The 27,610-nt window shown below is 36.1% G+C and overlaps 1 long non-coding RNA gene across 2 annotated transcripts in view; it reads left to right on the top strand.

Moving 5' to 3' along the window:
• LOC146544113 (uncharacterized) overlaps positions 1–27,610 on the top strand; it is a 212,876-nt gene that overhangs the window by 135,047 nt on the left and 50,219 nt on the right. For both annotated transcript variants that reach the window (XR_014884114.1, XR_014884115.1), the window contains exon 2: positions 21,644–21,750. This is a non-coding gene — a long non-coding RNA (uncharacterized LOC146544113). The remainder of the gene's footprint in view (positions 1–21,643; positions 21,751–27,610) is intronic.

Here is a 27,610-nt window from a genome sequence, read left to right on the forward strand (position 1 = left end):
TAAGGTTGGGAAGAAAACCTGCCATAGACGTCCAGCAAGGATTTTATTTAGACTGAGGTAAGAAAAGAACATAAGAGTGGTGGCAGAGATGACCCTTATTTTTCCAATGTCTAATTTTGATAAAAATTTTGGTAAAGAATAATCAACAGAGAGCAAGGTGGCTTCCCTTGCACCCAGCCCGTGGGGGACATTCTGTAGGAGGGATTACAGCTGTAGTTTTCTTTCGTCTTCTGTCACCAGAGTCCTTTAATTAATCATTCTCAAGCAACAGTTTGAGAATGCAGTTTAACATCTGGTGGTTTAAGTGTAACAAATTCCATACCTCTGTTAGCGTAGATGCCTTGAATAAGCCCAGTGAAATACAGCGACTTAGTAAAAGTAGCATGATTTTTTTTGACATTCTTTCTTATGTAAGTAGGAGTCACAGATGTTCAACACTGTCAAAATTTAAGCCAATTTTATGCCTGAATATGGATATATGTGATATTGCGTAGGTCTGAAAATTCTGATTTAATGGCCAATATATTATGTTTTACCCTTTAGACTTAAGAAATTTTTCTTACTGCTAACTATGGATGCAAAAGGTTTTTGAGAAACACCAAGATATAGAAATAAAGGTAACAAGAGAATTCTACAGCAGATTACACATTTAGGGAAAAGTCAGTAAGATTTTTGTTTTTTTTCTGTGAGTTCAATAAAGCTGTTAGAAATATTCTTTGTATTCAGGAATCTTTGCTGGCTGAAATCTTAAATAAAACTTTTAAAAAAAGTTACAGGAAAGTAATTTGACCCTTCTCTGTCTTCCTCCTCCACATCTTCATTCAATTTTAAGTCAAAAGTAACAATGCTTTCGCATTCAGGGCAATTATTATGCTTGCCTACTTCCAGTGATACTTGCAAAAATAATTAGAAGCTGTTGAATGAATGCATGCTATTCAATGTCTGACCTGGCTGGCAATTTGTATTCTGAAATTTAAAAAGGGCACTACAGAGAAAGATCTACATGCCTGTCACACTCCTCTCATTAATACCAATCAATATTTCCTGTCTCAAGCTGGGTCTGTGAGAGAGCAAAAGAACATGCATAAAACAGTCAATCAGAGTGATGATGCATTATTGTTAGGAATTTTTGTTGTAAAGAGAGGCAATTTAGCACAATAATTCACTAATGATTCAGCAAGAATGCCTACTAATAAAATTAGTAATGTAATAAGAATGGATTTAGGACTGGTTACCATGGAAGAATTACCAAAACAAAAACAACAGTATGATGAATCTGGGCCCAGGTTTCACCCCTCTATTAGAACTAGTTTCGTTAAGAGCAGGCTGCATTCTGCTGATGTGCGACATGTTTGGTGCCAGAAGTTATTGTAGAGATATCAAAACTTTTAATTTTTTTTTGATGGGCAGAAATGTTCCCAGTACTGTTAGAGTAGTCTGAGAACATTAATGTAGTATTGGAAGTGTTATTGTGAAGTAAAGAAGGAAAAATATTATGCTTTTAAATAGATAAATTTTGACAGGTATTTTTTATTCCTACATAAATAAATTCTCTTGTTTTTCATATTATTAATTATCTAACTTGTTGCTGTTAAAACTAGCTGAATTTCCAGAAGTACAGGTCATCTCATGATGGACTGTTTTCCTCCAAAGTCAAAGGTAATCCAATGACAGAACAATGTATTGTAGCAGAATGTTGAAGCATGCTCAGTCTTGAAAGGATTTTGATTTCTGTTCAGAGGACTGATCTCTCATGCTACTAACATGAAAAAAAGATTCATTAAAAAAAATCAAAAAACAACAAACAAACAAACAAAAACAAAAACAAACAGAAATCAAATTGGGCAAAATAAATTATTTTCTTCCCAGGACAGACCGACAGACCACTGTAGGAAGAAAAACTGAAACATTTTATTCATGAGTGATACCAAACTTTTCCAATGCCTGCCAAGATTTCACCAGGAAAGGAATTGCCAACAGTCATTAGAATTAAAGATGGTAGGAGGCCAAATTTTTTTGCTTGAATGCTTTTATTATTAGGGAGTTAGGAATGAGATAAAAATGATCATTACACAGTATTGACAAGAGAGAGATTAGAGAAGGAAGGCAAAGCAAATAAGATATGCAACAGAACTGCACTGACAAGAAGCTGAACACAAAAATGATTGTGACATACATACTCCAAAAGAAGTCCATGGTGGCACCCGTCTGTTGAAATAAATTTGTTGTTACAAAATATGGAAGCAGAAGTAAAGAAAGAAAATTCTTAATACCATTGGTTTGGCTAAGTGCTGAGAATTTGAAGGTTTTTTTCCATTTGGACAGCCTGATGAGTAAAGCTTCAGTATCTAAATCCAATTACATTACATCAGCTGATGACATTATGTGTGAAGGCTGGAAAGAATGGGAGTACACCTTAGTTCTCCTGTTTTTCTCCATAAAACTTACGTGTATTGATAAAAGTGTTGGCTGGTTCAGCTTCATTCATTTCTTCATGGACCACACACATGTTGCCTGTATAATGTGTTCCAGGGCCTGAGGACAGTAAAGAAAAATCTTTAAATGATTACATGTATCATCATGTAAGTGTTTGTTTGTTACAGTGTTTTAGCATGTTGCATATAGAAAATCCCTCTAGCTGAAGACAGAAACTTTGCTATTTCTGTTATTGTAGGTGAGTACTCCACTGGATTTTTTCTTTCTCTCATTCTTTCCTTTCTATTTTTTTTTTTTTTTCCAATTGCCTCTTTGATTCACTGAGAGATATTTGACAAGTAGTAGGATGAATTTCAATCTTAACCAATTCACATCACTCCTAGATTTGGTCCCCAGTGTATTAAAATAGAAAATACAATCAGATTAGATTGCTGCACTTCCCTGTTTATTAGCTATCATTTCTCAGTGTATTGTTTGTTTCATTTGTTTGTTTTGCTTTTTGCTTCCTGACAAGGCTATTGAAGACAACCTACAGAGAAAGCACTTATTCAAATTGCTTCTTATGGAGGGAAGGCAGGATTCTGGAAATGAAACTCAGAGAGCTAAATAGCATATTCTGACTTCTTTTTTATTTACAGAACTCTTCAATGACCTTGTTGCTAGTAAACAGCTGGGGATGGATTCAGTACCTCTGCAAATTTGAAGTTGTGAACCAAGGAAGATGAGTTTTATCTAGAGAATTGGGAATTTTTTAATGTTGTTTGGGTACAAAACTGGCTTTATTCTAATATCCAATGAAAATTACAATTTTTCTCCATTATAAATAGCAAAATAGAAAATGCAGGGAGGTGGCAGCTGTGATGGCTGAAAGAAGACCAACATAAACTGCAGAAAAATGCCAGTAATGTCATCCCCACCATACTTCAAAGTGTTTGGCCAAGCACTGAGGCTGAAATCCAGACTCTGTAAAATGACAGACAATCAAAGTTGCTCTTACACTGTTGGAAGACTATTATTTTCTCCAACTGATGTACTATAAAAGTTTGAAACGTTAGATTGTTAAGGTATCCTGAGTGTTTAAACAAGTTAGGAAATCTTTCCTGAACTGGTATCTCAAGTACACATACAGCATTACAGGATCCTAAATGCTTGGTTAAGTGCTTGCCTTTGAGATGTGATGAAATCAGACCATATGGTTACAGAAAGTTGTGCTTTACAGCAAGGAGTCTGCCACTCAAAGGCAAAAATGTTCACTAGTAATTAAAAAAAGATTATGGCATGCTGAATGAAATGCCAGGAAAATGTTGTGTGTGTGGCCTTGTAATTATTCTCACAATGAAGTCAAGTAGCAATCAGTGGAAGCAAGCTTCTTGCTTCTCAATACTATCAAATCCAGCCTCAGAAACTTCAGTTCCCAATCACTGTTTCCACCCTCTCTCCTCACCCCCAAGAATAGCATTGGAATATCTGAACACCCAAATGTCTGATGCTCAAATGGCATCTGCAGAAATGTTATATCTGGAAAAACAAATAACCCTCAAAGTGAGGCGTAGCCCACCCAGAGAAAAGATCAGGAAAAAAAGCAAAAATTTTTCTGTGCTAGGGAGTACCTTCTTTTAGGCTAACGTCCAACATTTTACCAAACCTGATATACAACTGAGAACAAATATAACATATGATTTTCATGTATAGACCATTTAATTTAATTACAGAATAAAAGTATTTTTCTTAGTTTCTTCAAAATCTTGACTTCTGTATGTTAACAAATTTGTAAACGTTTTATTTGCCATCTATGCTTTGTTTGCAAGCTCTCAATCCTTGAGAGCTGTGAGTCTGTGCCCCTTCACTACTTGATATCAGAGATAATTTGAATGAATCCCAAAAGAATTCAAGGTATCTAGGTTACTATGTAGCAATAATTATATGGAGGGACTTATTTTATTTATAAGTTAATTCTATGTCTGTAGAGCGTAAAAACTAAAATGCAGGTTTTATTATTTGTGTCTCAGATAAATATTTAATAAATTTGATTCTCCACATCACTTTCTTTAAATGTTTTTTTTTTTTTTTTTCTGTCATCAGTTGTTCTACTATGTCATCAGTCATGTATTATATTATTTTTCCTGAGGCAGTTACTGATTAGAAGAATGCACTACACTGAAGCTGGGAAGAGGAAGAATTGCTCTTCTGTGATGAAGTCCATGTAATACAGGAAATTATGTGCTGGGTATCTCTGATCAACAGTGGTCTTTTCATACATTTTCTGACAAATGTTTACACCTTTGCTATATCTTCACTGGTGTGCATTTCCATGGTACGCTTGAATTTGCTGTATATAGGGACTTTAAATTAAGTTATTGTTTCTTTGTTCTCTTTCTTACTCATACAACCAGTTCTGCTCAGCTCAAGGTCTCCATTGCTTCAACTGACCTTCAAGTTTCACAAGTGAATGGCTTATAGATGTGGGATCTCCAGTGCCAGCCTGTGCCCCTTTCCTCATCATCCTCTCCTTGTGGTCTCTTCCTGCACCCTGTCTTCACTACTCAGTGCCTCTGCTGTCATACCAGCCCTGTATTTCTCTGTGCTATATCATCATGTCAAAGTCACACATACCTCACTCATAGCATAACTGCTTACTGCTGTTTTTGTGTAAACATATATGAAGTTGCAATATACAATGATCAAACAAGTTATCAGCAGAAAATTAGTCAATTATGAAAATTGCAGTCACAGCTAAATAAAGTAAAACAAAGATTGAGGCTGGTCAAGAAGGATTCAGAGGAAGCCTACTGAGAGTCAAACCTGTGGCCTTGCAATTCTGTACAAAGCTTACAAGCTGTTGCTGACAATGGTAATACTGCATTACAAGGTTATTTAGTTATACCATCTTTCATTTATTTCTCTTTTTGTTGCATCTTACCTGAGACAGCACAGGGGAGAACTGAACTTTCATGCCATGGTGTTATGAAGAAATGGGTCATTATTCTGAACAGAGAGTTCTCAGCAATTCAGCTACTGAGAACAAGCTCATGAAAAGATTACAGTTGAAGCTCATCATTGTAGGCATAGGTTGGCCAGGCCAGGCCAGGACATCACTTTTATTTGTTTGTTTGTTTGTTTGTTTGTTTTGATTGCACATTTTCTGCTTCCCACTTTGGATGTCAGTATGGTGATGGTAAGAGTAGATGAAAGTAAAATGAATGCCTGCAATGGGACTTATAACAATGGGAAAACATGTTTTTCTACAGGTTTCTCAATGCAGCACAGGTTCATACCAGCCTCCAAATTGCAATCAAACAGTAAGCGATGCATAAGAACATAGTGTTTCTTCCTCTAATGAACAAGATGTCTATCTCTCAGGGGCAAACTGGCCAATCTTTCTGCCTGCAAGTATTTGAGAAGTCAGCTTGACTGTAAGAAGTGTCAACACAATGTGGTATCAACTGCATGAAAGTACTTAAAGGATGAAATACTTTGATTAATATAATTAAGTCACTTCTAACAGAATCTAAATGCACCTAATTCCAGCCGAATCTGAATCAGCTGAGCTTTCAACATGAGTGGTACTGTCAAGGCAGCTGTATTCAGCTCTGTAAGGTGAATGGATTTTTTTATTTTTTTAATTTCAAGATGAATGTGTTTATTTCAAACTTACTGTAAGAAATTATTTCAAGTTTACTATAGGCCTAGTTGTATTATGTACTCCTAAGAATGCTGCCTACCAGCTGCCTACCTTCTCTAGCCTAGCAGAAAATTTTTCTCCTCAGAAAGAAAGAGGTGCCTATTTTTTTTTCCCAATGAGTCTTCATTTCTGGAGGAACTAAGGAAAGGCTCACATGCTTGTATCCCAGGAGGTAGATCAAGGCATTATTTCAGAACTAGTAAATCCATTATCTTATGCATTCTTCAGTTTTACAGTATTTTCTAGATAACATTTGGCTTGTTAGTTATGACTTTATGGAGATTTGAAAGCAGTATTTATATTCTGCTGATGTAGATGGGAGGAAAGATCTCTTTAAACTCCTCCAGAGATGTTACATAAATCCTGAATTGTCATACAAGGTTTCAAATCACCTGCATTAACTCAATAAATGGACATAACTGTTTTGGAATATATCTCGTTGAAGTCTGTTTAATGAACAACAGTTGTACAAAATGGAAACAAGATGTTATGGTAATGAAGATTAGGATAGGGACTAGTATGGAAAACATTGTAGTGCTTCTATAGCAATAAATTGATGATCTGATCTCAGCTATGATGCTGTAATTCTTTCTCAGTCTCAGAAAGGATATTGAAAGTCTATGGAGAGGTGAGACAGAGGTGAGAAGAAATGGTACAGGGAGAAACACTTCAGTCTGAAGGCAGATTTAAAACCTAGCTCTGTTTTCTTCAGAAAAACTCCAGATAGGAATAAACTGAGTAGTTGAGTAGTTTACCTATTTTACCGCATTTTTTATGAGACAAAGTGAAACACTGTTTCATATGTGACGCTGTTGCACTGTGAATGATGAGTCCTTGAATTGATGTATTTAGCAGAGTGCAAGGAGGAACTGTATTTTATTGTAATGAAAATTACAATTACAAAAAAAAAAAAAAAAAAAGCAAAAATGCATTACAAAAAAACCACAAAACTTTATGTAAATAAGGCTTTGACCCATCTCTAGCAGCTGAGGACTAGAACAAATTTCTTTAGGAGTTGAAATTACCCCCATCCCAATTCTTCAGCACAGGAGCTTATCTCAGGCCAGAACCATGACTCCTTTTTCATTTGGTAGGGGAATTTTAAGAAATTCTTATGCTGACAGTGTGTACACATTTATAATGTCTCAAAAGACCTTCCATTTATTTAATACTGTGAACTTTCAGTATATATTATCGTAATTTCTTCTCCCATCCTATAATTCCTTCTGCATCCACTATATTTTGTAGATAAATATATTTGAAGAACTTACTTCTGTTGTCTTGGTTTACATTACTAGAGATTTTCAAAGTGATTTTCATGTTTGCATTTTCAAACAAGAATTTTTAAACTTCATTTTTTAAAAACATTTTTTTTAAAACTTCAATTATATCATAGATAGTATACAACCATATGTTTTTGCATGATTTGCCTACAATATGTTAATATCATTTTCTTATGTAGTTACAATTTTAGAATTTGAAAATATGGAGGAGTAATTTAAATGCTTATGCCTTTTGTCTCCTTAAATCTGGTATTTCCTTACTGTGACTTGTTGGACGTTGCTTCTGCTGCTAATTAGAAACTGCAAATCAAAGCCTAATTATGCATCTCACCTATGAAAACTTTGCAATACTGGAGAGTAGGTGGATTCAACTCTTCAATCCTTGACACAGCTGGTAGAATAAAAAATAGAACAGTGAAAGCTTGTTCATGGAATTGTGAAATAAGGTTCAGGTGGTACAAGCTGGAAAACCGTTATGCTGTTTAGACAATGCTGTTATGCTTTTCTATGCTACCTTTTTTACATCATCCTTTTTAGAAAACACAGATTTCCACAGTTGTCATTTAAAAGGCATATATCCCCTTTCATTTAATTTTATATATATATATTTTGCTTACCCTCTCTGTCAGTGTAAAAAGATCGTAGTGATGTTTTACCAGTGTAACTTTACATTGGTTAAAAATGATTTGAATTAGTCCATCTAGAGGTAGCTCTCAGTTCAATCTTGGCATGTGTTGATTTAACCTGAGATGAATATGACTTTTAAAATGTCTGTGAAGTGTGAATTGAATTGTAAAAGAAAATTTATCACATCTCTTGTCTTATGGAGTTGAAATCATGCCTTTAATTAAAGTAGAGCATGTTTGACGTGAGAGAAACTCTCAGATGTAGTATGGAGCATTATCAAATCTTTCTCAGAAAAATAATTTGTTGACTTAATGATTCAAAGAAGAATTTGTGGAAATTTCACTATCAGCTCATAAAAGCATGACATGGAGATGTTAAGATCACATTTCTGTGTAGGTAATTTCCCAGACAATAGAGGACAACCAGGAAAAAAAAAACAAAAAACACAAACAAAAAACCCCAAAAAACAAAAAACTACGAATGTTTCCTGACAAAAAAACTATTCTAACTTTCTCTGATTCTTAATTTTCCAAGTCAGAGAGAATCTGAAGAAATAGTTGAAGATGTTTCCTCCTTTCGTTTTTCTGGTCTACTCTAATACTTGCAACCTAGAGGATTTAGAACAGCTGACAGCAGAGGAACACTAAATTGTCTTTCAACAAATATGCAAAGTTTTGAATGTTTTTGCTTTTTTAATGAACTCTTACTTGTTAGTGCATCTCATGGAGCAGCAAATTTTAGCTACTTTAAAATGTGGAAAACAAATTTAAAATTTATATTTCTTGTTATGCATGTCAGGAATATGATTCCTAGATTCCCAGCTTTGGTGCATCAGTTTTGCATGTTACCACTGAATCCAACATAGACAGCTCCAATTACAAATATGAAAAGATTTGATTAACTCCTTATAAAATGCCTTTCAACTTGTAAATAGTCCTAGAGCAAACAAACAAAAAAATCTTATTTCTTTGTAAATCAAAATAAAAAAAGCAAAACTTATCAAATTATTTTTTATTATGTATTTGTGGCAGTATTTTGTTCTCTCCTGGGTCAATCTGTCCATTGTTTTTCAAGTGTGGCAAATATGCTTATATTTTTTGATACATTTTTCTTTCTTTCTGACACAGAGAGATTTTTCTAAGTGATAAGTATGTAGTTAGGAAAGCTAAACTATGACACAGATCAAGTATGGTGTTCACTCATCTATTTGCTCAGTTATTTTGTAATATAGGATTTAGTAATTACATCTCTGATAGTAATTAGCCCTTCCACTGCTGAGACTTGGGTTTTGTGTCATGTGTTGCAAATTCTGCTGAATGAATGATGGCATTCTTGTGTTCAGTTTGGATTTTTCTGTTCGGAGTGACAAATTGGTAATTCTAAATTTGGAAAAAAATATATTTGTATGTTATGAAAGAGGAATAGAAATGTATAGATTTCTTGTCACTCTATCACTTGGTATTAGCATCAAATGTAAGTCAGTATGGCTGTCAGAAATCAAGAATACTGATTTATTCTAAGTGAAGACTTAGTTAACTGGATAAATACTACTCTAGGGACTGGTTCTGAGTTTTGTGTCATTGTGACCCATGATGTTTCCTTTCCTGAAAAATACCTAGTTCTATGTTGTCAGACTCACTTGTGCTCCTCTTGCTTCATTGACTCTTGAATTATATTACACACAGTACATTTAAAAGAATGGGATATTTTTTTTTCTTTTCTCCTTCTCCTGTACATGCCAAACAGTATGTGAACTGAAACTTTCCTAAATGGGAAACTTCCTAGATGAAAACTGGGATCAAACCCTTCAGGATGACAATGAAATTCATGCAAGGCTCTTAATTTCAGTTGGAACTAACTACTTGGAAATTATACAAAATATGGAATATTATATAAACTACATATTTTTCCTCTGGAATATTTTGGGCAGCTTCAAGGTGAATGTAAGAACTGTAGGTGACTAGGTTGTTTTACACACCCCTGAAAGTCTCTCAATAGGTGTTAAATAGAGAGCCAAAGAGCCTACATTTTCCATCCAAGAGTGATATTATCCAACTTTTATGCAATTAGAATGAATTCAAAAGCATATGGTCTTTCTCTAAGAGTTCACAAATGGTTCTTAGTTGATTTGTGTAATATGTCCTATGCTTTTATTTGCGTGAAGCATATACAGGGAGCAATATATTATCGAAGAAGTTAATCAACTGGTTTAAATTAAGTAAACTCAAAGGGAGCATATTAGTAATATAATTAATGACAAAGAATTATCATATCTTAAATAAATTATTTCCTTTACCCTCAGAAACAACAGCTGTCTTCATTGCTATGTCTCTTTGGCATAGAACGCCAACAAAGACTGTACTGGAGGAGACATTTATCAGGCTGCAGCCAAAACTCATCATTTCTGTTCACAGATGGGTTCTGTGCAATTAGGACAAGAAATGCCAAGTAAAGAAAAACAATCTAATCATGCAATAAAAAATGTCTCTTTCTCATGTGGATTCTAAGCTTGTCAAGGAGATCTGTCTTTTCCAGTGCACACTGAAAAATAAGTGCTGTTATCATTTAGTAGCTCCTTTTATTTCTAACAACACTGTTGAAAGCTCTGTATGTTGTAAGTTTAGATAGAAACAGCTGTCAGATAAAAGATGAAGGATACATATATAGACAGAATGATGAAAAAAGGAAGAAAATAACATCTGAACTCTGTGTTTTCTTCTATAATAACTAATAAGATATATGAATATTCTTCAGGCTTTCTGTTAGTTGACTATATAGTGAAATGATTATTTTAATGGAGAAAAATCTATTATAACAGGAAAAATTCTCTTTTGTTCCTGTTATTAATAAAACAGCCTTCCCAGGCCTTCACAGCTGACTTGCTCAATCTGAACAATGTTTTTTTCATCCGTAGTTTGAATGTAATCCAATAAATGTCTGTCCTTAGTGTTAATTAATTAACGCTCCGTTGATAGAGACTCTACACTTGAACTAAATAATATTTGATGGCTTGTTAGTCTCTTGCCTTCTGCTTTGATAACATCCAGTGAATATTTTCATCTGTATTTCTTTTTATTTTCAGACCACCGCTGATAGTAACGAATAGCTAAGTTTGGTTTAGCACCAAATCTTCTTTTCTGGTTCCCCTTTTTCTCACTCTAAAATAGTACTTCTATTTCATAAAAATTGCTACTGATAACTCTGAACATTAAGCTAAAGAGTGTGTCTTCAACAAAAAAGCTATTTTTACATCTCTGTTGGCTTTTCATATATTACTTTTTAAATATTTAATATGGAATCTCTTCTTGAATGCCTTTTGTATTACTGCTCCTAAGAGATTAGTCTTTTTTTTTTTTTTTTTTTTAAATAGCAACTGAGTTTGGTGGAATTCAATTATTATCTTGGTTGAATTCTTTTAATGAAAGTTTTAGTCCTTTTCTCCTGAGGTTATTAGTGCCATTGAGACTGTGTGCCTGGATCTTCTGTCATTTTGTCTTTTTTTTTTTTTTTTTCCCAAACTCATGGCTCTATTTGTGCCAATGATAGAAAGTATGATCTGAATCTTTCTACTTGCTGTTATCTAAAAAACATTCTGACTCCATTTGAAAACACAGTTTGAGCAAAAAGCAAGTATGGAGGAAAGACAATTTGGGACTTATCTTTCCCACTGTGATCCTTAGTCAGTCTTGTCTCTATGGGCTGAGTCCTACAGTCATGCTTGTGCTAGAAGCACTAAATGACTCCTATAGTTCATCACTCCAACAAGGGACTTAGAATCTCTTTATCCACACATTCTCCTCTCCAAAAGCATCTATGGCCATGGTTTTCCTTCTATCAACCAATTCTGAGCAGAGAATGAGCAGATTGATTTGGAGAAGCACAAAACATCACAGATATACAATAGCATTGATGCTTAGACTGTTATCTTTCAGTACTGTACACACCTAGAAGTACTTCTTTTTTTTCTTGCTGACTCTATGTATCTACTGTTCAATGTAAAATCCTGACATATACATCTATCATCTACTTGCGAATGTCCAGACATCAGCTTAGAGAAAGCTTAATGATTTTCTGAAGTCTGTGCCTCCCTTCCCTTGTTACTGTGAAGAATATTAGCCATCTGTCACTTAGGTCTAAAACCTGGAGAACATGTTTTGCTCTGATCACTCTTAGCTTGTATCTTAAATCTTCTTGATCCAGCTTGTATAGTCAGTGTAAGGTATTATCTTATCTCTTCCTAAAATGAAATATTTATTTTCTATTTTATCCCTGAAATTCACCTACTATGTGCTCTACCACCTAAGACATTCAGCTCATCTAATATCTTCAGAGGAAACAGAAACAAACTGTATCATCCTCCTTAAGAAGCGCACCGGTCGTTTATTTCTGAAGTACAAGAGAAAAATTTGTCCTTTTGTACTCCAAGACAGCATTTAGAAAAGCTGGACAGTTCTGAATTCAGGCATGTACCCATCTTCCTCACTGTTCTGAAGCTGTTCACACCTAAATCTCTCATGTCTCAGGAGGATCCCACTCATGAGGGTATTTTTTAGCAGCTATAGATACTACACTATATGGTATTTTTCAGCAGCTTTCTTTCCTCTTAGCCACAGTCTTTCTTTAGGCTTCTGCTATGGGGCACTGTCTCTCCTTGGCAGTAGATTCAGCCTAAAGCTGACATTATGCTCTGCATTGCAGAGAAAATGTTTACTGATTCTAGGTTCAGGATCATATGTAGTACGATGTTAGTAGTAAGAGGAACAGAAATGTGCAGCAAACTTCTGAAGTTTATCTTGCAGGTAGTTTTTCAAATTTCTTTTCTAGCTTGGTTTATGGATGATTACATATTCTAAAAATCATGAACTAGAGTCCTGCTCATATGCTAACTTTCTGCAAATGACTTTAAGTTTAATTAAAGTACACTGTTCTCTAGTTTTGTCTGATTTAGATCCAGTTGAAGACTAATCTTATTCTTCCTGCATCAGTGAGTGGATTAGTTGCTTAATCTATTACTTAAAGTACAGCGGCTTCTGAACAAGTTATGAAGAATATATTTATTAATATGAGTTTAGTTCATTCCAAGCTGTCTTAGCTTGCAGTTTAGACCTTAGTATTATAAGCAAAATGTGTCTGTTACCTACTTCAATTATGAATTCATTATGTAAGTGTGGAATGAACTTTTCCCCTTTCAGTTTGCTAATGTGAGAGGGTAGGATAGGAAATTCTCACAGCTGGCAGACAAAGAATTACTGTACTTGTAAAGTGGTTGGAAACACAAATGTTGATTATTTCAATGAAGAATTTAATTAGGGTTCCTAAAGAACAGGATATTACTGACATCACTGATTGGCAAAATAAGGAAAGTAATACAGAATTTACCATTGCAAGAGCTCTCTCTTAATGATGCCATTATTAGAATTTGGCTGGCATCCTGAAATGCATACAATAGCTTGGCAATAGAATAATGATTTAGAAATTGCAGATGTAAGGCAAAGATGTGAAAGCCAAAGGATTACTGAAAAGAAGTCCAGATCAAGAATTTTTAGCGCCTTTCAAATTCATAGATCTGTAGTGGACTGATTCTTACTCAAAAAGGTATATAGGATAATTTAAACAAAACAAAAACAAAATAGCTGAGTTTTTTTTAGTTTTAGTTTTCCATAGACAATCTGATATTTATTTTAACTTTATATTCTATATTTTAACAGTTCTTCTGTCTTGCACTATCCCTGTTATCAAGATTTAACAGGTGGTCTGAGAAGTGTATTGGGTTTTGCACTGGGTTGCATTGATTAAAAGAAACAAAAAAGACTGCCTGAACACCTGCTATAAGTTTCATTTTGGATATTTAGTTTTCAGCAGTGGTCCATGCCCTACCCTAAGGCAGTTTTTGGGCTGCTGTAAATTGCAGTGCTCACATGCATTGTTCCCTAGCTCTGGTATGCTCCATTCTCCTCTGACACACATGGCAAAGAGACTAACTATGGAGAGGCATAGGAATTACAGCCATAAAACCTGGCACTATTTGTACCTCTGACAATTTCCATTTGCTTCCAGACTCCATCATTCTGTAGTTTCTGAGCATTTTACAAGTTCAATAGAATCTGATTCGTGTTATGTGATCTAAATAATGCTAACTTAACATAAATATACTCACTGAAAAAAAATATGCAGTTTTCTTATTTATTTATTTGTTAGAATTCTCTAAGGTGATGTTTTATTTGTTATTCTTTTGCCCAGGAAGAGAAAACTGATTTCTTAGTAGGAGAAAGTCTAGCATTATCAAAAACAGTCACATGTTAAAGAACAGGTTAAAATCAAAGTGAAATTTCAGAAACAATTTGTTTGACTAAACTTTTTTAATTTATTCCTTTATCAAGCTTTTATACACTGAATTTGAGTGGGCAAATGCAATTCCAAGCATTTCTATTTCCAATTTTTAAAATAATCATGGAGATGATACAGAGGGTTGACTTAAAAAGAAAGATATTTAGATGAATGATATGTAATGTGAGAATGAAAAGAGGATATCTAATTTATACTTCGAGTTTATAGCTTATCTCCTCTCATAGTCTCTTTCTTTTTCCTGCCCAGTAGAGAAGAAATATATCAGTATGTTGGTATTTGAAACAACTGCCTTTAACAGAGCCACTTTAAGAGAGATTGGATTTGGGGCTTTGATATTCCTATGAAGATAATATTAGCCTTAGTAACTAGGAAAGGAGAAATGTTTTGAAGAAATTCCTGTGGTACGAACATCCCAAAATATTTTGGATTGCCCTTCACATTGAATAGATAGCAATGATTCTTTGAATTTAATTGAAGTCTAATAATAAATTGCAGTAAATTTCCTCCTAACACATCATTGCTGAATGTACAGTAATAGCAGATAGCAAAGCTCTCCCATTTCTTAACAGTATCTGCATTCAGCTTCAAATTCCTTTACATGTTTTCTGTTGCTGAGATTATCCAGACACTGACCATGCTCTGTTTGAACTTGCAGCCTCTATTTTAGGGATGGAACAGGGCTGTTCCCTTCATTCATTTTCCTTCATACAGCTTTTTTCCTCTTTATAGGGTTCAGCAAGACCCTGCTTTTGCTGCCTCTTCCTCCCTCTCCAAATCTGAAATGAATCACCTTCAGGATGATCCTGGTTAACCAGTTCCCAGTGCTATACTTGTAGGTAGTTGTTGATTAGTCAGTGAAATACTAGATGCTGTCTTTCCAAGAACTAATTAATAACTTGTATAACAGTTAAGCATCTGTTTGTTAGTACTGTAAAGTCACAGGAAAATTGGATTAGTAATAATTTCTCAAATTTTATGTAAATAAACTCATTTTTACTCTCACAGACAGCTACACAATTCTTGCTGAGGAGATTATATATATAGGGAAGAATTTGGGCCAATGTCTCTTTAGCATCTGAATGTATCTGAAATAACAACAAGAAGACTTCATGACTTCAGTTGTCTTTCAGTGGAAAAGTAGGTAGAATTCCTATGCTTTCTTAGCTATGAAAACTAATGAATACGTCTTTAGGACTCTCAGCAGCTGGATTGTTTGTTATATTTCATTGATGCTGGCTCTGCTGCTATTTGTGATCATTCAGGTGGGGCTTGCTTATATTTTTTCTTGCCATGCAACTGGTGAAGAAGTCTAATTAATATTACTACTCTCCCCTATTAAGTGAATGTAATCTCTGAAGCTATTAAGACACATCTTCAGAAAGGGCTGTAGAGATGTTGGGTCACAGTGCTTTGCCAATGAGGCCAGACAGTTCTAAATGAAGTAAAAATGTCTATAGTAATGTTTTGTTTTCCTTTAAAAAAAAAAAAAAAAAAAAGAGAAGCTAGGGCCTTGAATCATGACTTATCTGTTTTAATACTGTGACCAGCAAAACACCTCGAATGATCTATATAATAGTTTAATGCATGACTATTACAAAAGCCCTTGTCACACGAAGTTGATTTTTTTAATGACTTCAATTACCACTGCAATGAACTGTAACCAAGTTTTCAGTTTTGTTGTCTAGCTAAGCCTTGATACTTGTCAACATACTTCACAGCCATATAAAAGCTGTGCAGTTGAACTACTGAAAACAGCCATTGTCAGTTTTCTAGTACTTTGAAATGCTTTTGTTATTTCCACGTGTCAAATTTTCTTAATCCGTTATGGCACTACAGTCACCAACAGGTCAATAAGTCAGTGCTGCCATATTTTGCATCTGCCATTTATACATTCTGATCTGGTTTTCAGGTGATTCATTCTCAACTCTTTTTGTATGAGTTCCAAAGGTCCAAATTTATTTCTCTAAATGGTCCTCTTCTCCTGAAGAGATATGTACAGCTCAGATATTATTCATATGAATGGTTGTTGTAAGGTATAGTGAGCAGTTTTTCCCCAAATGAGTAAAGTTACATTATTGCTGATAGAAGGGTCTATATTGTTCTTAAGACTGTTATTAAGATGTGGTAAAACTTAAATCTTTATGATACTTTCTTTGCTCCAAGTCATATTTACAAGAATGAATAGAAAAATGAAAATATTCTGTAAATATCATATGGTGTTTTGAATAATTACTTATTTAAAGAAAGATCTCTCAATAAATCTTCTTATGGAGCAAGTTTTTGGACTTCGATTTTTATTCAGAGATTTTCAAACCTGAATGAATTTGAAGTTGTACATTTACTTGAAAGAATGTGATTACAAGAGATCATTCTTTAAAAAGTTCTTAGAAGTGCTTTTGTTTTCTAGAGTTCTACATCCTGGACTATACCTGGAAACATATTATTTGCTTTAATAGTGATGAAGCTAGATGTGATATTGAGTGCAAATGCAGCTGGAATATCAGCTGTTTCAAACTATAAACATTTTCTCTTTTGGATTGCAAGACTAAAAATAACCCCAGAACAGAGTTATTTCTGTGAGCTGTCATTCCACATCTGAGGCTCAGTTGTCCCGGGGCTTTCCATGAAGTTTCCAGCCTCTGCTTGGCTGGAAATGATTTATGTTTGAGCTGAGTTAATCCCACAAGTGGAGAAAAGGGCAAAGAGTTTAATTATAATTTAATGCATACAGCTTTTCTGTTCTTCTTGGTTCAAATTTTATGCTGCTCTTTGCCAGCTGGTATCTGGTATGAAACATGCATCATTATCTTCTTTATTCCTCCTGGGACTCCCTTTATGATCATCCCATGGAGCTCTACCTCCACAATCTTGTGACCTCTTCTTTCATTTAATTTCATACGGATATTTGGTTGAAACTAGATATTCCCATAATATACTACAATGCATCTTTGAATGTGCAACACTGGTAAGCACTATGAAGTAAGATTGACTTAAGTAACTTTACTTGGCCATATGTGCATACAAGCTTAGGTACATGATGAAGATTAGAAGATGTCTCCTGAGCAAGCGAGGCATGGAGGAGAGGAAGAGAAGAGTCCTTAGCTCAGTGAAGCTTTCCAGGGACTTGGTGTCAAAAGTGCAGCATGAGCCAGGGGCGTGGGTGTTCCCTGGGGTCTACAGTGCAGGGCCTCACAACCAGCCTGCTTCCCATCAGCAGGCTAAGGACAGCAAAGCAGCATCAGCCCTGGACATTAGGCTGATGGGGCTGGGGATGGGAACAGCTGAAGCCAGACTAGAACATCATCCTGCAAACTAGGGCCATAGTGGGCCCAGGCCTGGCTGTGATTCATTCAGGTTGAAGATGTTGAGCTACCCTGGTTCTCTTATTCCTTCACACTGGGTTTCTGAAGGTTATCAAACCTCATGAGGCCAAAGGTGGTGAATTATTTATAAAATGTTTGCTTTGCATAATATTTTCTACAGTTTTAGGAGTAATTTAGGCTTGAAGTTCTGTCTGCTCAAGAGAGATAACATGATCGTAATGTTGTGGCCTGGATTTAGATACAGTAAATAAAAACTGCCTCTTATTCAGAACATATCAAATAAAATATAGAATAGAACATCTTCGTTCATTAATAAGATTATAAATCTAACTTCATTACTGTGGTGCAAATTCTTTTAATCACCATTATGTAAAGTAATCTGTTTGGATATTTTCTAGTATAGCTCAGACATCAATAAGACATTAATTGATCAGGCATACTATTTGTTAGTTTGCTGTTAATAGCAAATAGCATTTAGTAATATCAGTAATGGGACACATATTTTAGCTTAATGCACATTAGAATTTGGAATTACCTTCTAAAAATGTCTTTATGTGTTTAACCAGGTGAGGTTTAACAAAAGCAAAAGTAGAGTCTTGCATCTGGGGAGGAATAATTGCAGGCACCGGTACAGGCTGGGGGATGAGCTGCTGGAGAGGAGCTCTGCGGAGAGGGACCTTGGTGTCCTGGTGGATGATAGGTTGGCCATGAGCCAGCAGTGTGCCCTCATGGCCAAAAAAGGCCAATGGCATTCTGGGGTGCATTAAAAAGAGTGTGTCCAGCAGGTCGAGGGAAGTGATCCTCCCCCTTTAATCTGCCCTGGTAAGGTGTCATCTGGAGTACTGTGTCGAGTTCTGGGCTCCCCAATACAAAAAAGACAGGGATCTCTTGGAAAGACTCCAACGGAGGGACACAAAGATGGTGAAGGGCCTGGAGCATCTCCCCTGTGGAGAAAGGCTAAGTGAACTGGGTCTGTTTAGCCTTGAGAAAAGAAGACCGAGAGGGGACCTGATCCAGGTCTATAAATATCTAAGGTGTGGGGGGCAAAGTGGTGAGGCCAGACTCTTTTCTGCAGTGTGTGGAGACAGGACAAGGGGAAACAGCCAGAAACTGGAGCATAGGAAGTTCTGCACAAATGTGCACAAGAACTTCTTTACAGTGAGGATGACGGAGAACTGAAACAGGTTGCCCTGGGAGGTTGTGGAGTCTCCTTCTCTGGAGATATTCAAGACCCGCATGTGTGATCTGGTGTAGAGAACCTGCTTTGGCAGTGGAGTTGGACTCAATGATCTCTGGAGGTCCCTTCCAACACCTACGATTCTGTGATTCTGTGATACTTTCTTTAGTGAGAGAATCGGAGAGATTCCAGATGTGCAGAATTTAACCCAGGTTATAATTTGAATTTTTAAAAAATATTTCCTCTTTGCTTGTCACAATCCAATATACATTCTATAAATTAGCATCTATCAGCAGTTCTGGTAAACTGGAGAGGTCCCAGATGACTGGAGACTAGCTAATGTGACACCTATCTACAAGAAAGGTCATACGGAAAATCTGGGGAACAACAGTCTGTCAGCCTGACCTCGTGCCAGAGAAGGTTGTAGAACAGACTATCTTGAGTCCCACTACATGGCAGTTGTGGGACATCCAGGCCCAGCTGGCATTAAAGGTCCCGCTTTACCCATCTGATCTCTTTCTATGATAACGTGATCCACCTGGTGGGTGAGGGAAAGGCTGTTCTCATAGTCTCTACCTAGACTTCAGCAGTCTTTGACACTGTTTCCAACAGTATTCTCTTGGAGAAGCTGGCAGCCCACGGCTTGGACAGATACACTCTTTTGGGTAAAAATTGGCTGAATGGCTGGGCCCAGAGAGTGATGGTGAGTGGAATTAAATCCAGGCTGATAACCGGTCACAAGTGGTCTTCTGCAGGGGTCAGTATTGGAGCCCATCTTGTTCAATATCTTTTTTGTTGACCTGGATGAGGGTATTGAGTGCACCCTCAGTAAGTTTGCAGATGACACCAAGTTGGCAGGAAGACTCAATCTGCTTAAGGGTAGGAAAACCCTACAGAGGGATCCGGACAGGTTGGATCAATGGATTGTGGACAGTGGGATGAAATTCAACAAGACCGAGGTCTGGGTCCTGCATTTTGGCCTCAATAACCCCTTGCATTACTTCAGGCTTGGGACAAAGTGTCTGCAAAGCAGAGAGGAAAAAGATCTGAGCATGTTTGGTAGACGCTTGGCTGAAGATGATCCAGCAGTGTGCTCAAGTGGCCAAGAAGGCCAAGGGCATCCTGACTTGCATCAGAAATAGTGCAGCCAGTGGGAGCAAGGAGATGTTCATCCAACTGTACTCAGATTTGGTGAAGCTGCACCTTGAGTACAGTTTTCAGTTTTGGGCCCCTCACTACAAGACATCAAGGTCCTGGTATTTGTCCAGAGAAGAGGAATGAAATTGATGAGGGCTCTGGAGAAAAAGCTTTATGAGGAGCAGCTGAGGGAGCTGTGATTGTTTAGTCCAGAGAAGAGGAGGCTGAGAGGAGACCTCACATTTCTCTACAACAACCTGAAAAGAGATTGTTGCAAGGTGGGTGTTGGCCTCTTCTCCCAGGTAACAGTGATAAGACTAGAGGGAATGGACTCAAGTTGTGCCAGGAAGTATTCATGTTGGATATTATGAAAAATTTATTCTCTGAAAGAGTGAATAGACAATGGAACAGATTGTCCAGAGAAATGGTGGAGTCACCATCTGTGGAGGTGTGTAGAGCAGCAGAAATTGCAACTGTTAAGAGAAAAATTGAGAGTTAACTTCCGATGAAGAGTTATTACATTTTATTCAGATTGTCTACTTCCAAATAAGCAGCATAAGTTTAAATTCAGCACTACGCAGTCCTGTCAAACATAGATTGCGAACTGCATGAAATAGCCCAGCCCAGGGAAGTTATGGGGCTGGAAGTATCTGGTATTTCTTGCACTAGAAGTCCCTCCCCTATCTCTTTTCTATTGAATAGCATAATTGTCAGCATTCAGAGAAAGAGAGATCTGCCGAATCTGTTTGCGTTGTGTACATGCAGATACATGTTGCTGGTCTTTATAGTAATGCTCTTGTATTATGTTTTTATATGTTGTATATCATCTAAACAAAGCTGTCATGCAAATATATTAAATGTTACATGTTACAACATTAGAAAGGGCAGAGACTAGGAGATGACCTAGAGGATGATTGAAAGCATTTATCTTCAAAAGTCTTAGCAATAGAAATGATTTTAATGTGAAATTTCTTGTTTGTGTTTTCCCTCTGCCATAAAATGTGTAACAGGGTTTTGCATGAAAGGTGGCAACCATACCAGTTTGAAGTACGTTTCAAGACTACTACTGGAAGAATGTAAAATTTAAAAAAGCAGAATTAGCTTTGCAGGCTGATTTTTTCCAATTAGTTCTAAGTAATTTCAAAATAAAATTAACAGCTGATTATCCTGCAATATGTCTTAAGGGATGACAAGGCTACTGATGCTTTCTTGCAGACTATTTATTTCACAGGTGTCTACAGTTTGCTTTCCTAAACTTTTGCGTTTTTAACACAACATTGTCTGAAGCAGACTGGACATCAGTCTGATGGGATGGTTCATGGTTTTTGCAACAAACACTAACTTTTGTCTGGCCTCTGTGTTCCCCTTTGCTATTCCATTTTGGCTTCCAAGGCATGGTATAAAATGAAATACAGAAGAAAACTACCAGATTTATTTCTTATTATTTTTATAAACTAGAAAAATAAAACAAAAATTCATCTAATTAAGAACTATGTATTAATTGAGTACCTAATTATTCTATGAACCCAAGTGCTTTCTGCTTCCTAAATTCTCACTGTATATACTTGATTTGTTCAGTTGCACTATATTTGATTTCATCTTAAATTTTCTAATAATTTTATCTCTTTAGGTCAGAGGCTGGGTTTGTCTGTGGTTTGGAGATCTCCCAGAGAAATGAGGCTGAGAACCACCAAGTTCTTCTGCACTATGACAAACAATTGATTGGGCTGAAATCAGGTCAGTGCTTTATTCCCGATCAAGGGAGAATTTCTTGTGCTCTCATGTTAAGCTTCAATAATGTATAGGAGACCTTAATCAATAAATAACATTTTGCCTTTCATACTTACTGGAAACAATACTAGATGTTGCAAGTAAAAACCAGACAGTGGTACTCTGTTAATCCCTTTCTTTTGCAGCAATTTTAAATATTTACAGATTTTCTGTTAGCATCTTGAAGAATGTTTTAGTCCAGCAAATGATGCTTATCCTTTCCACTTTATACAGGTTTTATAAGTAATTCTTTCTTTTCTACTTTCTACCAAACTCATAAGTGACATAAGGCATTATGCTGTGCTTCTAACAATCACTTCTAATGCTTTAATAACAAATGTATACACTGATTAAAATGACATGGTAATTCAGAATTAAAGCAGAGAGTTCCTCAGAGATAAAACCCATTAATACCTAATCTCCAGGTGGCTGACTTACAGGAGACAGAATGGCTAAGACTATGCAGTATGCTGCTGTGTTGTGAGAAGGCAGAAAATTCAGGACATATTCATATCAAGATTGTTTAACCAAATATTCATAAAATTATTTGAAAATATCTGAGCACTAAAAATTGAGTTATTTCCCCCCTTCTTACTTTGTGCATGTGTATTCTTAACAAGAAACCTTGGACAGGTTTGTAGCAAAAGACCCATGGCAACTAGGCTTTCTGTATCCTATTCTTGTTCACTGACCTTATGTAAATGTAATTATTTATACCCATTTTTTTAATACTAATTTATTGAAGGTAGGCTTGATATTGTCAGACACGCAACAGAATAAGCTCCAGGAAACCATCCATCCAGTGGGAAGGTGACAAATGAAAAAGAAAATAAAAATGGATTTTGCAATTTAAAACATGGTGTGCTCAGCAAATAATGCATGGTCATCAATAATGTGATATGATTCATTTCTATATATGCATAGAAGGGTTTTGCACAAAAGATTTACGGGAGACATGCAGAATATTTAAAGTAACATGAACACTGTTCTGCATAGTGGGACTTGATTAATCTATCACCACCTAGAAGTAATCTTTGAATACTTGTGTTTGCCCTCTCATCTTTCAGTACAATGTCACACTATGCCTTGTTCCATTACCTATTTAATCATCCTTCGTTGTGAGTTACGCATGTATGTTTTAGTAGGGACAGAGCACTTTTAAAAACCCAGCTGTCATCTAGGTGATTATGTAGGGTGGAAATTGTATGAAAACTCCTGGGTGTTTTCATTATTGGGGACATGGCTTGGGACAATTCTGTTGTTGATAGTGACATGAAGTGGTAAAAAAAAATCAATTTGTTCCTTTCTTGCTCTACAGCTAACGATACAAAACTTTTCACATTTCGGACCACCATAGACAAGTTTTTTTTCCTCAATCAGACCTTCTCCATAGGTTAAGCCTGAATGTAATTAGTAGTATTCAGAGTTTTCTGAACATTATTTTAGCTTCATTGAGTTTCTTTGTTTGATAAAAAAAAGTTACAGTTTCCCCAGTAAAGAGACTGAAACATAGATATATTGAGTGGATGAGTAGGAGTGCTTGATACTTTTTGCACTCACCATTCCTCTCAGTGAGCTGACTTTGCCTTCTAAAGACTTCTGGTCTCTCTGTGAATTGCATGGGGAGCCGAAACCCCTGTGTTTTGCCTAATGAATTGCAAAAAACAATTTCTAAGTAGTCAGTGAAGCTCACCCAGTGTGATAGTCCAGAAAGAAAAAGAACCCAGAACCCCTTGGTTTCCCCTAGTTTCTAAATCTGAGCTTTAATTTTGAGACCAGGTCAAGCTGTGTTTGTAATCTTCCCAGTCTCTACTGGCTGGATTTTAAAATATGGCATACGTCAGTGGGTTGGGTCTTGTGCTTTTTGAAACATTTCTGTTATAATGTATTGTATTGATTGTTATTGGGACATTTCTTAGAGCATAGCAAATGGCTAAATCTGGTTATATAATTTATTGTTATATATTAAGCTGATATATATTAAACTGATTTTTCATCATCTGGGAGTACATAAATTGCATTACTGAAGTTGGGGGTTGAACCCCTAGGGTCTGACTAGCAGCCATGACCAGATATATTCTTAAAGGTGTTGAATAAATCATTAAAACTAATGACAATGCACTCTCCATGCAGGATGGGAATTTCATACTAATGGACGTTGCAGTCACCTTTTGCATCCTCAATTAATGCTACTGGATATACATCAGCCAAGGCAGGCAACAGTGCGTGAGAAACTCTGTCTCTCAATTCTCTGCTATGAGGGTGACCGGAACAGACTGCTCAGAGAGCTGTGGGATCTCCATGCCTGGAGATATTCAAAAGACATCTGGACACCATTCTGAGCATTGTGCTCTAGGTTACCTTGTTTAAGCAGAGAGATTGGGCTTAGATTATCTCCAGAGATACCAACCTCAACAATTCTGTGATTCAGTGACCTGAAACTTGAAATATCTCCTGAAATATTTCTTAATATTCCAGACTGTGGAGGGTGGAAGTGATCTCTTTTGTATCTTGTTAAATCCATAGCCTCATTGAGATATTTTTTTGTTGATATGATTCCTGAGTCCCTCATTTTAAAATTATGATTATCATAGTGAGAGAATGAGCAGCAGAGATTGTGATGTGCTGTAATATCACACTGAGGCAATGAAACATTGAGGCTCTCAAGTGTGTTTAGAGAAAGGCAACAAATCTGGTGAGGGGTCTGGGACACAAGCTTTATATGGAGTGTCTGAGGGAGCTGGAATTGTTCAATCAGGAAAGGAGGAGGCTCAGGGTGAGCTTATTGCTCTCTACAACTACCTGAAGGGAGGTTGTGGTGAGGTGGGAGTCAGCCTCTTCTCCCACATAACTAGTGATAGAACTAGAGGAAATGGCCTCAAGTTGTACTAGGGGAGATTAAAGTTTGTTGTTAGGAAAATCTTCTGCTCTGAAAGAGTGGTTGGGCACTGAAGCAGGCTGCCCTGGGAAGTGGAGATAACCTATACAACCATTATGAGGGTTCAACTTCCCTAATATTTCTGTCATATGTTGGCATATACTCGATCCTGGAAAGCACACAAATGAAAACTCCTAAGTAAGACAGATGGGAATAATTCTGAATGGATGAATATACTTTGCACTACAGCAAATTTGATTATGCTTCTTCATCACCACCGAGAGACAAAACAAAGAGCAAGTACTTTGGTGTTACATAAGTGTTGTGTCCTTCTTGTTGTGATTCTTTTCTGCCAAGAGCACTTCAGACTAAGTGCATAGCTATACATTAGGTTTGAGACTCCCACTCAATTTGCAATTTTATACTTGAATGCACCTGTATATGAACACAGTCTGTGCTTGCTCTTTGCTGGACAGTGTACCAAGCTGGGATCTGGCTCTTAATACAATTGATTCAGTGTTTCTTTAAAAGGTAACAACAAGGAATAAAAGCCCTGAGCAGTCTTTGGCTTTCTATGAGTTGTATAAAGCCTGAAAGACATCTTCTGCTCAGTTGCACAGGGTAAATTCATCTTCCTTGAACTTAATTTTTAAGACTATTATTTACCCTGAGAATTCTTTTTGCTCATTCCATATCCCTTCTATGAATAGAAATTTAATCAATCTCAGTAGGATTTCTGTGTTTTAGGCATCATCAGAGTATACTGCAGAGACCAATTATACAGATAAGAGATGCACAGTGCCAATTGGAGAAAAAATATTCATCCAAAGATTACTCATCATGAACATTTATCTAACTTTATACATGGAGAGTGGCACTGAGCAGCTTAGTTTATGCCTCATATCACTTTCAAGCTTCATTTATCTATGCCTCCGTGGATACTCCAGGTCCCCTTCTGCTTCCTTTAAGTATTGGTTCTCTGTTTAACATCTGCTGAGACAAGTATCTAAGACTATGTGCTGTATAAGTATAGTAAGGCTTATGAAATTTGTTGTAGAGACAGAAAGAGACATTCCATATGTGCTTTAATGTATGTGAAAAACATTTATTTTCTTGGGGCATCATATTCTGAAGATAGTATCAAGTGAAGCTACTGTGCATATCTGTGCTGTTCCAGTACTGCTATGTAGAAAACTATATAATTAGCTTTGCATCATTGCAAGTAGACATATGTTTTTATAAGCACAAATAAATGAGAATAGGGAAATTTGTAAATTGAAGATGAACAAGTGGCTCTCTGGTATTATTTCTGTCAGAACATCTCTCTCATACTTTGCAATGTCTGAACTATTTTGATGTGATTATTTTGCTTTACTTGTGTTTAAGGAATAATCCATTCTCTTTCCCTTGTCTTTGTTCATGCATAAAAAACTGTTTAATAGAGAAAGATCAAAGGAGCTGTTAGGGATCACTTCAGTGTTGTGGTGTTAGTCTCCCAGTCTTCTCTCATATAGAGTTTATCTCTTATTAAGACCTTTTTTTCTTCTAAAAATGTTTTTTATTTCGTGTTGCCACATGAGGTAACATACCAGTAAGAAAAGCCATTCCTATGAATACAGACCATCAATTGAGACAAACATTGATCTCTCCATAACTGCTGCTTGTAAAGTTCCCCAGCGTGAGGAAGGCACTAAACAGAAGGTGATATACTTTCCATCTCTCAAGCATTTTTGCATTCTGACAAATACTGGTTTTGAATTTTAGTTTTCATTAACCGCTTACAGTTTGAGAAAATATTAGAAATATGTTTCTCCCACTTTCTTTTTCAATGCCAGATTTTAGAAACTTGCACAGTTACTGGGAGTCATTATTCCCTCTAATCAACAGAGTTTTGTTGCCTTGAAATAACCGCTAGAGTGGTAGAAAAAAAAGTCTTTTATTATGAGCTTAACTGTAATAATTGTCCCTTAGAGTTCATTCTGAACTGTACCATTACCATTGACTTACCATATTTCCTGCTGTGTTAATTGTTGTTACAAGTACAGCTGACAGAGAATTTGGATAAGTCACCATACCAATTACCACAAAAAGAAATCCCAAATCAAGCTTCAAAAAGAGTTGAAGAAATTGGTCAGTGTGATTTCTGTTACTATTTCTTTTCTCACTTGTCCACATGGTGAGGATAGTTTACATGGAACAAAACAGACCAATCAAAAAAGAAATAATCAAACTTTTAAAGTTCCACTGTTTTGCAAAGTAGAAAAGGCTGAAAGTAGTCTTTCACTTTGAGTGTTCATACATTACCATGTCAGAAAGACAACCTGTTATGTTAAATAGTAAATTCATCTCACAGTTGTATAACACAAATGAAGAAGAGGATGTCCTTGTATTTAAGCAGTTTCAAATAATATAAAAGAAAGCTGATAAACATACATACACCTGCTCTTGCCAACACACAGATGCACATGAATGCACATGCATGCAGACGTGGCCTTATTACAGTAGGACAACTTGACACAATACTGGTAGCATGTGCCATTAGCATTAGTATGAATCAATATCTTCAACTCTTGCCACATCATCAGAAAGCAGCCAAAAAATCAGTTTTTCTTAATAAGGATCATCAACTTCTATGTGCAAATCATTATATCCTACTTTTATAATTGATTTTATGATTTAACTTTCCCTTTTCTTTTCTACCTATTTTTGAGATGATCAGTATATTCAGTAAATTGAAATCTTGACAATGTTGACATTTAAAAGGATTAGGAAAGATCATTTATCACTTCATTTCCATGAACACCTCTATGAATAACAGTTCTCATCTTCAGATCAAGTGACCGAAACTTAGTCACCAGATTGAATGTAGAATGTAGACTACCTGGTCTTCTCTTTCAGTTAAGACAGAAATAGACACTTTCAGTTGGTGGTTCATCATATCCTGGGATA

Source organism: Meleagris gallopavo, chromosome 6 (assembly GCF_905368555.1).
Source record: "Meleagris gallopavo chromosome 6, MGAL_WU_HG_1.1, whole genome shotgun sequence".
NCBI classification, from domain to species: Eukaryota; Metazoa; Chordata; class Aves; order Galliformes; family Phasianidae; genus Meleagris; species Meleagris gallopavo.